At 34.8% G+C, this 12,753-nt stretch overlaps 1 protein-coding gene and 1 long non-coding RNA gene across 2 annotated transcripts in view; both read right to left on the reverse strand.

Annotated features, from left to right (window-relative positions):
- LOC106666990 overlaps positions 1-12,753 on the reverse strand; it is a 72,740-nt gene that overhangs the window by 7,569 nt on the left and 52,418 nt on the right. The window lies entirely within an intron of this gene.
- On the reverse strand, positions 1,222-11,135 carry LOC112128312. Its single transcript, XR_002910937.1, has 2 exons — positions 11,059-11,135; positions 1,222-2,055 (listed from the first exon to the last, which is right to left on the reverse strand). It is a non-coding gene; the product is annotated as an uncharacterized LOC112128312 (long non-coding RNA).

The raw sequence follows: 12,753 nt of genomic DNA on the forward strand, positions 1-12,753 counted from the left end.
CGGGAGCACACGAAGAAAACATTGAATTGAATGTGGCCATAGGGCAACGTGGGTGTTTGCAACTTATAAATAACTTCAAAAATCGCAAGCAGTACACAATGGAATCAGGAGAGATCAAATTGGGTAGAGTTATAATGTAGTTAAGAAATTTATATTTGAAATAGACGTTCACAAGCATTCACAAAACAAGCTTTAATCAGGTCATCAGTCAGTATACGAGAATCACGAAATCAGCAGCATTCGTTGACAGGCTCAGCGCAATGTACAGTAAACTTCACCCTTAATAACTAATTTATTTGTTTAAAATTGACTGATACGTTTTTGACGACATTTCACTTACATAATAATTTTTTTAATTAATGGATGTGCTTTTGATGGTATTACACCTACGTTATGTCTTTATGACTCCAACTTCTTCTTTCATTGGCTCATTTTACATCTCCTGGTATTTGTAGTAAAACCATAACCGGCTCATGATACATACCTACTTTAGTCAATCCCATGGGGCCATTGACTTTTTTTGTGCGACAGTGGCTTGAACACATTTGCTTTCGTTCACTTTGATTATTCATTTGCGGGTGAACTTTGCAGAAAAGAGCTTAAAACGCGATGGTTGGAATAAGAGAGATTTGCTTTGTCGTTGATAAACGTGGCCATGACTTACTCTGTTTGGGGCAGTAGGAATGACTGCATGGTAAATTTTAAAAAGGATCAGGCCAACGATACTTCCTTGGGGGACTCCAGATAATACTAGAATCTAAGTGGAAAGTGATGTTCCCTGTAGGATTGCAAGCTTATCTTTATTAGATTTGATTTAAAAAAACCTTGGTTATTGGATTGTACATTTAGAATAAATTGTGCAGTATTCCAAAGACCAATTGTTTCAAAACGCACTGATGAAAGTGATACATTTGGCATACAATGTAAAAATAATTTATGAGTACGTGAATTTCATAAAGGAATCGTGTGGCTAGGACGTGTTTTCTTGTTTGTTAAACATCCAGCTGTGCTATTTTATTCCAATTCAACAAACACGATAAACAAGGTAAAGTATTCTTCAAGAAAATAGCAAACATCAGCAAGTACGACGATCCTGCGTGGCAATGGTTAAAACGGAGGATAATCTCGACTTTACTAATTGGCTGAAGTTAAGTACAATCGCAAAGTATCTCGCACAAACTCAAAACAACTCTAAAACACAGGATGTACAAATTAGAACAGTTCAGAGTCGGACGATTTTAATTACAATTCACAATTACATAGCTGTGTTGTTTCAGGATTACTGCCAGTATAAATCTAAATAAGAGCATTAGTTCCCCTTCTACACGTCTAAGACATATGCCAGAATTGACTGAAATCTCGAATGATAGGGATCTGTTGAAAATGGCGCGTCTAATCAATCAAACAGCGAGAAAAGGTGGACCAGATTCATCAAGGCCGGTAAAATTGCTGACTAATGTTCAACGAAGATACCGATTCGGAAAAATTAACTGAGTGAGTCTGCAATAAGAATAAAAAAAGTTGATATGTTAAAATAATGAAGGTTTGATATGTTATTTCACAAATAAAATTCAAAAAAATCGATGAACCTATCAACCCCAATTCTTCTTGAAGGATTGTAGGCCAATTTTATTTTGTTCGCGTTATTGATTTTCCAGTGAAAGTTTTTGAATTTTTGTACATTATCGAAAAAGAAATCTAAATATCGCCAATTAAACTAAACATTATTAAACAAAACTGCGCGTTTTTACAAATAATAACACAAAAAAATGTCAGTTCGATGTAAATTGGCTACGAAAAACCTTGATACTACTTGCGTCAACAGAAAGGAAATAAGTGGAACGAAAATAAACGTTTATTATGCGTCGGTTTGATTGCTCTGTGTGAAAAATCCATTAGAGTTTGCGGTCTGTATGTAATAATCTCATGATGGTACAGCATCTGCCAACTTATACCCTTGTCCTTTGGGTAATTTCAGTTGGTATTATCGATCTTCCGTTCGACCGCGCTTAAAATTTTGCTCTCTTCATAATTTCTTTATTCCAGTATTTTACACTGTAACAGATAATGAAAAAAGAAAGAAAAATGTTAGTAGTAATGGTGTTTGAACAAATATTTAGCTGTCAAGCAGTCGAAAAAATTACAAAAGATGACGTTTGTTTTCAAACCTTGTAACGTTTTGTCGTAAATATTAATCTATTGTTACTATTTGTTATTGTTTTAATACTGTTGATCAACATTTCTATTTACAAAGGAGAATTATATATAGCTTATATCACGAAATACGGGGAGGATAATGCGTCAATTCATAAAGAAAAAATGTAATGAACGGTTCACTGTAAATTATGAAATATTTTCTTTCCCTTGACTTTTAAAACCATAATTGCGCGCTGATTGTAGGAATTTTAGCTAATGAGGGCAAATGAGCGCAAAAAGTTTGCTTCTGGGAGTGAGGGGATTGAAGATGAACCACGGTAGGTCTTCCGCCTTGAATGACAACGAATTGAGGAACGATTTGAATTTAAAAAGTATATCTTTTGTTGGAGAATATTTGATATTCGAGTCAATGGACTGAATCATTCGGTTACAGACGATGGTATGACCTCCTGGTGACTTTGACGTTTCTCTGACTGTTTAGAAAGCATTTGTTTCTATAGGTTCTATTTTCGTTTGTAAAATAATACCAGAAAAGTTCGGGGTTTAAAGAGTTTAAGTGACACAATTAAAATTAATTTAGATATATTTTTATTTTAGGAAATAGACTCCATTGGCAAACATCTCCCTACGAGTTACTAGAGTTACTGGCTAGTTATGCCTTTCTTATAAATTTCTGAGTCCCGGGACTTAAAAAGTAAACTCAGATTATTTTCTTGTGGTTGGTGATTATCGAACTACCGATTGCGCATATGTTTTATGCGAAGTCAAGGTGAAAGTCAGATGGGGCCAGGTCTGGAGAGTACCGAAGGTGTGTTAGGCCTTCCCAACGACGCTACGTTATCTCTTCCTTTGTCGTTCTTGTTAGAAATCTTTCGTTTGAAAAACTGGTGACTTTTTGTTCGCCAGTTGGCTATAGATTTCTGAGGTAGGTCTAGCCACGTGGCAGGTGTTCATAGTGCAGAATGCCTGTTCCGTTTCACTAAATTACCGTTCTATTTCACTAAACCTTTTGTTGATAAATATTCATTGAGACAAGACCATTTGGTGAAAACCAATGGTACCTGGTTTTACTATACAGGATCCATTTTTCGTCGCATGTGACAATCCGGTCAATAAATCTTTGTGCCAGAAAAGCAATAAATGGTAAATGTTTAGACAATGAAGATGTGTTCTTTGTTTCTCAACTCGATGGAAATTAGAGTGAATGGTTTCATCGCTTACGTTGAACACTCTGGCAAGGTCCTGTATGTTTGACTGGAATCAAGTACGAAGGCATCCCTCAATTCGTCGTCAAAGTAAACGATGTCCAGATGTTTGGTCGTTGCCGGTCACTTTTGACTGTCTAAGCTGGGTTGGTCTCTCACATTCGTTTCGGCCATCTTCAGTGTGCCAGTTTGTCGAAAGGCAGAAACGCGTCTGACAACAGATAGGCAGACCAGGATGATCGGTATTCCCAGAAATTTTTATGTTCTTAAGCCCAATATTCCAGTGATTGTTTTAATGTTGTTATATGTTGTACCACAATTGGTCGTTGCTGGTCACTTTTGTCTGTCTAAGCTGGGTTGGTCTGTCACATGCGTTTCGGCCTTCTTCAGTGTGCCATTTTGTCGAAAGGCAGAAACCCGTCTGAAAACATGGTCGGTAAGGACCAAAGTTCAGGATCATTACTCCGCATGGAGAATCTCACGATATCCAGAGGTTACTTTCTCAATTGCAAACAATTGGGTTGCAATGTTTCCCTACTTTGATAGTCTATTTGTTCTTCAGGATAAAATAATGTGATATACAGGATCAATTTTTTGTGGAATGTGACAACCCGGTCAAAAAATGTACTTTGTGCAGCGTAAGCAATAAAAAGCAAATATTGACACGGTGAAGCTTGATCATCGGTCATTTTATGATTTGATCTGCTTCCACGAGCGGTTTTTAAAGAGTTTGACTCGAATCAAGTTCGATAGCTTTCCTCCATTGCAATTCAAGACAGGTCTACCAGAAACTTAGTTCATCATCAATCCACTCATTCCTGGGAACATTTTGAACCACTTTTGGACAGTGCGTTCACTTATTAGTTCTTTACCAAACGGAGTGTAATTTTACAAGCTGCCTCGGTCTAAAATTCATATGGGTTTTGAAGTCATAAGAAAGAAACTATTTTATAATTTACAGTGAACTGTTCAAGACACCTTTTTCATTATGAAAAGTCGCATTATCTTCTGGATATTGCATGATGTAAACACCTAATCTTCCAATGTAAGTAGTAATCCAAATATGTTTAGCAGACATAATAGACCATATTAATTATTTCAATTCATTATTCTGTTTGTCTAAGGTCTTGTCGAGATGAAAAAGTATCACGAGTGGGATTCGAATACGAAGGTCGTGGGTTCGAATCCCGCTCGTGACACTAACGTTTTCATCTCGAACAAGGCTTAGATAAACAGAATAACTAATTGAAAGTAGTTATGTTGAATAACGGTATTAAAACGTTCAAAAAATGGAAAAACAGCACGAACTTTTCTGGTCACCTGGTACAATAAATAGTCCAGATCGTTTTTATCTCCTATCTAGGCGATTAAAAAGGATGTTGACCTGACTATCTTGATATTAATTAATTAAATATCTCTTTTCGTTACCATTGAATAATTTTACGCCACCCTGGTTATGTTTTTCTAATTACTCTTTTATCCAATGGTAATTCGTGATAAGATGAGGTGAGTGAATTCAGATGTAAACTTTACATTTGGATAATAAATCGGTATTATGTAGTATTTGTGCTGATTGTACAATTTAAAAATAAATATTAAATAATTCTTCTCTGGACAATATATATTTTTTTTTATAAAGAAAATCTCGTTTTTACGGATTTTTAATTTGATAAATCTGAAGGGTGTTAGCGTAAGATCGTAATGTTTGACAATATATTGTATATAGTTTGTCGATAAGAAAATAATATGCTATTGATAAGGGGTTTCGTGGTTTTATCAAATCACGTTCCTGGGTCGAGGTTGTCGCCCTACTTCCTATTTAGATACATGTATCATAATGCAATGACGATTCCGCCTGAACCATGAACTATTTGAATTGGGACGAATTGGGTTAAAGCAGATTTGCAACTATATGATTCTTTATCATTACGATATTTGCCTCAGACGGATTTATACGTATACGGATGTTATTAAACAGCGTACCGGCTTGAATTTTTTTTTTTTTTTTACTTTTAAAAACTACATCTTGTGTCTATGCCTTGCAGGGAACGCGATCGATGGGTAATTGCTCCTTTGAGGACATATTTAGGCTGGCTTTTCTCCCTTGAAGCTTTGAAGGGAGCGAGGGTAAATAAATAAATAAAAGGAAAGTCTGTCAAAAGATCCGAGACAGAACTTTGAATACAAAATTACGACTTATTTTTATAAAACATTAATTTATATAAAGAAACATTAAGACTTGAAATATTAAATTACACAACTAATATTAAAAATTATTATTTTTAGACTAATGTGGCGATCGTGTTTCTTAAACCAAAGTCAGTTCTGCCAAGCTCTCGACTTTATTTGAAGTCATCCTCAGGGCTTTTTCAGGTTCGTATTGTTGTTCAATGTTGTTCAAAAAGATCATGATGAATATGTTCCTCAGTTGAGTTATAATTTATTGAAAACATTGACCAACAGTTGTAATTACACAAATGTAGTTATTGAGTTTGTGGTGAGGGTTAGGGGGTGTTTTTTAAACCAAAGTCAATTCTGCCAAGCTTTCGACTTTATTTGAAGTCATCCTCAGGGCTTTTTCAGGTTCGTATTGTTGTCCAATGTTGTTCAGAAAGGCCATGATAACTATGTTCCTCAGTTGAGTTATAATTTATTGATAGAATTGATCAAAGGTGTAATTACACAAATGTAGTGATCGAGGTTTTGGTCAGTGTTTCTTAAACCAATGTCAATTCTGCCAAGCTTTCGACGTTATTTGAAGTCATTTATCCGCAGGACTTTTTCAGGTTCGTATTGTTGTCCAATGTTGTTCAAAAAGGTCATGATGAATATTGTTCAGTTGAGTTATAATTTATTGATAGAATTGATCAAAGGTTGTAATTACACAAATGTAGTGATTGAAGTTTTGGACAGTGTTGAGACATTTCTTAAACCAAAATCAATTCTGCCAAGCTTTCAACTTTATTTGAAGTCATCCTCCGGGCTTTTTCAGTTTCGTGTTGTTGTTCAAAGTTGTTCAAAAAGGCCATGATTAGTATTTCTCAGTTGAGTTATAATTTATTGCTAGAATTGACCAAAGGTTGTAATAACACAAATGTACTGATCGAGGTTTTGGTCAGTGTTGGGGTGTTTCTTAAACCAAAGTCAGTTCTGCTAAGCTTTCGGCTTGATTTGAAGACATCCTAAGGGCTTTTTCAGGTTCGTATAGTTGTCCAAAAAGGTCATGATGAATATGTTGCTCAGTTGAGTTATAATTTATTAATAGAATTGATCAAAGGTTGTAATTACAATTAATTAACAAATGAAGTTATTGAGTTTGTGGTGAGGTTTGGGACTGTTTCATAAACCAAAGTCAGTTCTGCCAAGCTTTCGACTTGTGTTGTGTGACTTGACTATTCGACTACATTTTAGATGTGGAAAAGTGAATTTATACAATGCAAAATATATTTTTTATATATTCAATCAAAGTATTTCTACTCACTCAAAGTTTTTGTCTTCTGTGTAAGAACACTTTACACAGAAGACAAACACTTTGAGTGAGTAGAAATACTTTGATTGAATATATAAAAAATATATTTTGCATTGTATAAATTCACTTTTTCACATCCAAAATGTAATTGTTTAATTATGTAAACAATGTTTATAAATCCCAGGCCCTGAAGATGATCTCAATAAAGATCGAAACGTTGGCACGATAAAGAAAATGTTTTTCTGAAACCTACATCACACCAGACCGCATCTCACGATTTCTAGATAAATATCGATTAACGGTCACTAATCGCCACACATTTAATTGAAGTCATTTATCCTGAGGGCTTTTTCAGGTTCGTATTGTTGTTCAATGTTGTTCAAAAAGTCCATGATGATGGCTTCAAATAAAGTTGAAAGCTTGGAGTCCTTTATTAAAAAACCCCCCCAACCCTGACAATAACCTCGATCATTACATCAGGTCATCAGTATCAGTGATATCAGCAACTCTTGATCGATTCTATCAATAATGTGTTATTATTATTATTAATTAAAGATTAAACAAAAAATTAATACAAAGCATAATCACCCCGGTATCAGCTATAACACAAACACAATCAACAAACTAATAAACAATTTGTTGGATTCGTGAGGAGCGGTCAAGAATGAGGTAGTTTGGAAACTAACCTTTTTTATTTTTTTGCCGATATTTCGACCTTTGCTGGGTTATTTTCTGGGCATAAAGGTCGAAACGTCGGGAAAAAAATCAAAAAGGTGTTTTTTTAACTACCTCATTCTTGACTTCACGAATATAATAAATTATTAAATAACCGGTCCCCACAAAAATACACAAAGTAATAAACAAAATACGCACCCAAAAACAAAACAACACCACAAAAACATACACTAAATTGACATTAAGATACATTGGGAAAGAAACATTCAAACTAACTTAAATTATGCAACAAATAAGCATAAAAACAGCACTGATAACCACATATGGAAAAATTGCTAAGCAAAAACAATGACGAGACGGACCAACTAGAACATAAACTGAATTTACACATAGCTTATACGGAGACAAATACATCGGACAGACCTGATGAAAAAAAAGACAGATGCGAAGAACACATCAAATCATTATGGGCTGACGACCGAAGATCGAATTATGATTACCCACCTATTAAAAAACAGCCATGAACCCTCGACAGTACAAACAAGCATGAAACTAATACATAACATACATAAAGGAAGAAAAATAAACATACTAGAAAACTTAGAAATAAACATAACACATTCCACACTAAAAGGAACTCATAACATAAATTAATAATAACAAACAAAATTTACATCATCTCAAACATTAGACACATAAAAAAAGAAAAGACTGAAGATCAAAAATAGCGACTAGAACAATACGAAAAACACGACTTGATTCATCTAATACACCGGCAAACAGTTCTGTCATATACCTACACAGCCCCACACCTCAAAACTAAAACTTCAAACACTGAAGATGGCGAAATGCCGAAACGCTCTGAACCAACAAATATCAGCGAGGATAGGCGGACCAAGACGATAGATAACCATCAAAACAATAGGTTTATCAACCCGGCAGACCACAGTTTCAAGAAGATTCAACTTGAATCTAGTACCTCAGCAATGCCAGAATACGTCCTGATGTATGAAATCAGACGGAAAGAAGTTCAAATTTTCCTTGTTAAACTGTCGTCGCCCGCGAGATTTACAACAGCCAGAAAGTTTTACCAGCGGAGCCATAAATCCACCGAGCTCTAACGACCCTGCCTAAGACAATTAAACACTTTCCATGCAAAAAAAAAATATTTACAGGAAATGAGAACATTTTTCAGTTGGTTTCATATCCTTGAAGTTTATGATTGGAATAAAACAATTACATTCAAATGTTATTTATTGTAGTATTTAAAACAAAAATTTAAACGAAATTTACTTAAATGTTGCTTTTACATTTAAATAAAGCCTGAAAGTTATCGTGAACAAAATGAATGCCTTCTTTCAATTAATTAATTTTTTTTACGAGGGTTCGCAACAGTAGAGGTTATATCAACGCTCGGGGTGCCGGTCCTTTGAAAAAAAAGCCCATTTGTAAGTATGTAGGGTTCGAATGCAGGGCCGCTGGATTCGAACCCGGGACCTTTACCTTTACAGTTATGAGCGCCGTGTAAACGCCTACCGTTGCGGCCACGGACGCCCCCGAAAAGTCATCAGCCATCCCTAACCAAATTAATCTTTATGTAAGGTATTGGTTGAAATGAAAAAGTCACTGTCACAAGTGGGATTCGAACCCACGATCTTCGCTCAATACGCCGCTACTCTAACCACTTGAGCTATCGTGACTTCCATCCACTCGGACACCAACTCCCCATCTCAATTTACCTTTCGAATTTTCCCTCCTTTTTGCCATTTTTCAAATGTAGTTTAATCTGGGAATTCGGTTCTCGGCGACAAATAACATGGCCACGGAGAGCTTTAATGAAGATATACTTCGTTTTACTTAAAAATGGAAAAAATCTAAAAATTTAAAAAATGAATACCTTCAAAATCGACCAATCTTTAAGAAGGGGTTGAAAGTAAATTTCAAGTTCTACTTATAAACTTCTTTACGCCAACAGAAACGATTCAACTTTATAAAAAATTGTTTTGATAATTTAAAATTTTGTGAAGAGTTTAGAGAGTTCCCACCCCATTTTTATTTATAAATTACGAGGAAATCTACCAGTGATAGTTAAACTTTTCCCCCTTTTTTAAATTCTTTCTGCTTTGATCATTACTGTGAAATCGATTATTATCTACATGACAAGTTTAATTAATCTTTTGAAAAAGTAAATTAATATGAAAAATAATGAACCAACTTTTCAAATTGTATTCTAGTTGTAAATGACAGTAAAAGAAGGTAAATAAATCAATTTTAACGCATAAAGAAAGATTTGTTTCCCTTGGCATTACTGATTAATTTTCCTTCGCTTTGGAATGATTTCAATTATAATTAAAACGAATCATTTCCGAGCTGTAAAGTTTTAACTATCTTCTAATAACAAGTAAGAAATCGTTCTTGACCATGACTCGCTCTTTAGGTAGGACGAACGGCAGGGGCAAAATAGAAAACCAGTTCCACTCCGCATTATTCCATTCGAAACATTTACGAGTTTAAATATGTCGAGATTACTATATTTTTAAGTTTTTACTTATACTACTTACTACCTTTTTTAAAACAAAAAGCTGAGTCCGCTGATGTTTTAAGTCGTAGGTTCAAAAACTGTAGTCATTTTCATCCTTATTTTTAAAAGTTTAATCTCGAGTTTAACCCATTTTGCTTCTACTTGAAACAGAAAAGAAATACACGGTTCGTTGAGTTTATCGGTCGACAATTACGAACACTTCAAAAAGTCCTAAATAGAAAATAAACATCGATAAAAGGGCTCGTTAGAAATTGCGCATAATGAGAAGGCACCTAAAACAATAATAATTTAAAATTAATTATAAACGAAGATTAAATGGAGCAAAAGCCAGGGCAAAACAACACGTAAAATTTGAGAGAATCACAATTATAAAAACAACAGAACTCAAACAGGAAATACGAAAATTGATTATAAAAAGGAAACATTGTTGATAAATATGAAATAGAAAAAGGTAAAAGAATCTTATCAGAAGAATTGAGAATTCATCGGGCAGAGGAAAGAAATCATCAAACAAATGCTGATCTGATCACAATTTTTGATAAACTTAAAATAACTGACACGGCTAAAACAAACTCTTATCAGAGAAAATACTAGAACTTTGAAACTATGAAAAAAATGGAAAGATAGAAAACAATAAGAAAAACCAACAGCTCTTCTTATGGCACAGGCGGCTAAAAAAATGGGAAATGGAACGAACGGTTTAGGCAGAAAGGGGACTTTTCTAATCATGAGCACATATAACAAAAATACCAAAAAAATATGAAGGACAATAATAGACATTAATAAATGCTATTAGATAGGGAAGCACTAAAGGCTCTCCAAGCTTACGAGATCAACTAACACTTCCTAAATACCATAAAAAAAGGACATGAGAGAATTACAGGTAACTAGGGTGCCGACACACAAGCTAAAAATGTAGCTTGGAAATAAACAAGAGACCCAATGCATTTTATTGTATGAACTATCACAGCATTAAAAGTAGCACTGGAATATTGGGCTTTAGAACTTACCTTAACTTACTGGGATGCTAGGCATGAAACAACCAAAAAAGACTGCTCTCAAAAACAACCCAATGGGAGAAGAAGAAATCCTGGAAATAAATACTATCTAAAAAAATGGAATTATCAAAAGATGACCAATATAGACTATGTCCAGAAGGGACTGAGACAACGGATCATAAATATGCCAATGCCGGGCAATACCTAGGAAAGGTATTTCTGGAGTCTAATCCATTTTATAGTATATACTATAACAGCATTAAAACGAGCACTGGAATATTGGGCTTTAGAACTTACCTTAACTTACTGGGACGCTAGGCATGAAACAACCAAAAAAGACTGCTCTCAAAAACCACCCAATGGGAAAAGAAAAAATCCTGGAAATAAAAACACTATCTAAAACAATGGGATTATCAACAGATGACCAATGCATCTGTCATAAATATGCAAATGCCGGGCAATACCTAGGAAAGGTATTTTTAGAGTCCCAAATCCATTTTATGGTATATACTATAACAGCATTAAAACAAGCACTGCAATATTGGGCTTAAGAACATAAAAATTACTAGGAGGCTAGGCATGAGGCAGCATAAAAGATTGCTCTCAAAAACAACCCAATGGGAGAAAGAAGAAATCCTGGAATAAAAACACTAACTAAAAAATTGAACTATCAACAGGTGACCAATGTAGACTAATGCAACAGCCCTGTAATACCTTGGAAAGGTATTTCTATCTAATATAGACCCAGATATATACTCTTGAGAAAATTGCACTTCGTTAAAGCCAAAAAAAAAAAATCTCCCAGGAAACCCATTAGAATAGATCGAACACAATAGATGAAAGTTACAAACTGGGAATTTTCCCCGATGTTTAATTTTGTATGAGTTTTCACCTATAAAAAATTTAATTTATGAACAGTAGGAAGGTCTAATTTACGCAACTGGCTTTCTTTGTTCTTGAATTGAAATATTCAATATGGTGAATTTCCATTGGTAATAAAATGAAGTTATCCCTGGAAAAAAGGGTGAAACATGGGATTTTGTTTTTTAACTAAATGTGGTGTATATTCTTTTCAAGGATATCATATGTTTTTATCCTGAAGAATAAATAGACTGTAAAAGTCGGGCAACATTGCAATCCAATTGGTGCGAAATCGTTTGCAATTAAGAAAACAAACCATCTGGATATCGTGAGATTCTCCATGTTGACTCCGGAATAATGAACCTGAACTTTGGTCGTTAACAACCATGTTGGTCTGCATGCCTGTTTTCAGGCGCGTTTCGGCCTTTCGACAAACTGGCACAGAAGCAATGAAGATGACAGTCCAACCCAGCTAAGACAAAAATGACTAAACATCTGGGCATCGTTTACTTTGACGACGAATTGAGAGAAGCCATCGTACATGATTTGAGTCAAACATGTCAGTACCTGCCCAGAGTGTTCAACGTAAGCGATGAAACCATTCGCTCTAATTTACATCTAGAAAATGAGCTTCTCATAAATTGACCGACGGTAACAAGCTTCATAATCTAAACATTCAACATTTATTTCAATAACCCTGCCCCATTGAACCGAATGTTTACCATCAAAAGATGATGCTTTGTGCTCGATGAAGTACGGCAGGCATTGTGCACTACGAACTCCTGCCAAATAACCGGACCGCATTAATCTACTCAACCAAGCCGCAAGGAGTATCTCTTGTCCTAA

This window comes from Cimex lectularius, unplaced genomic scaffold (genome assembly GCF_000648675.2).
Source record: "Cimex lectularius strain Harlan isolate CLEC.00 unplaced genomic scaffold, Clec_2.1 scaffold277, whole genome shotgun sequence".
Lineage (NCBI taxonomy): Eukaryota > Metazoa > Arthropoda > Insecta > Hemiptera > Cimicidae > Cimex > Cimex lectularius.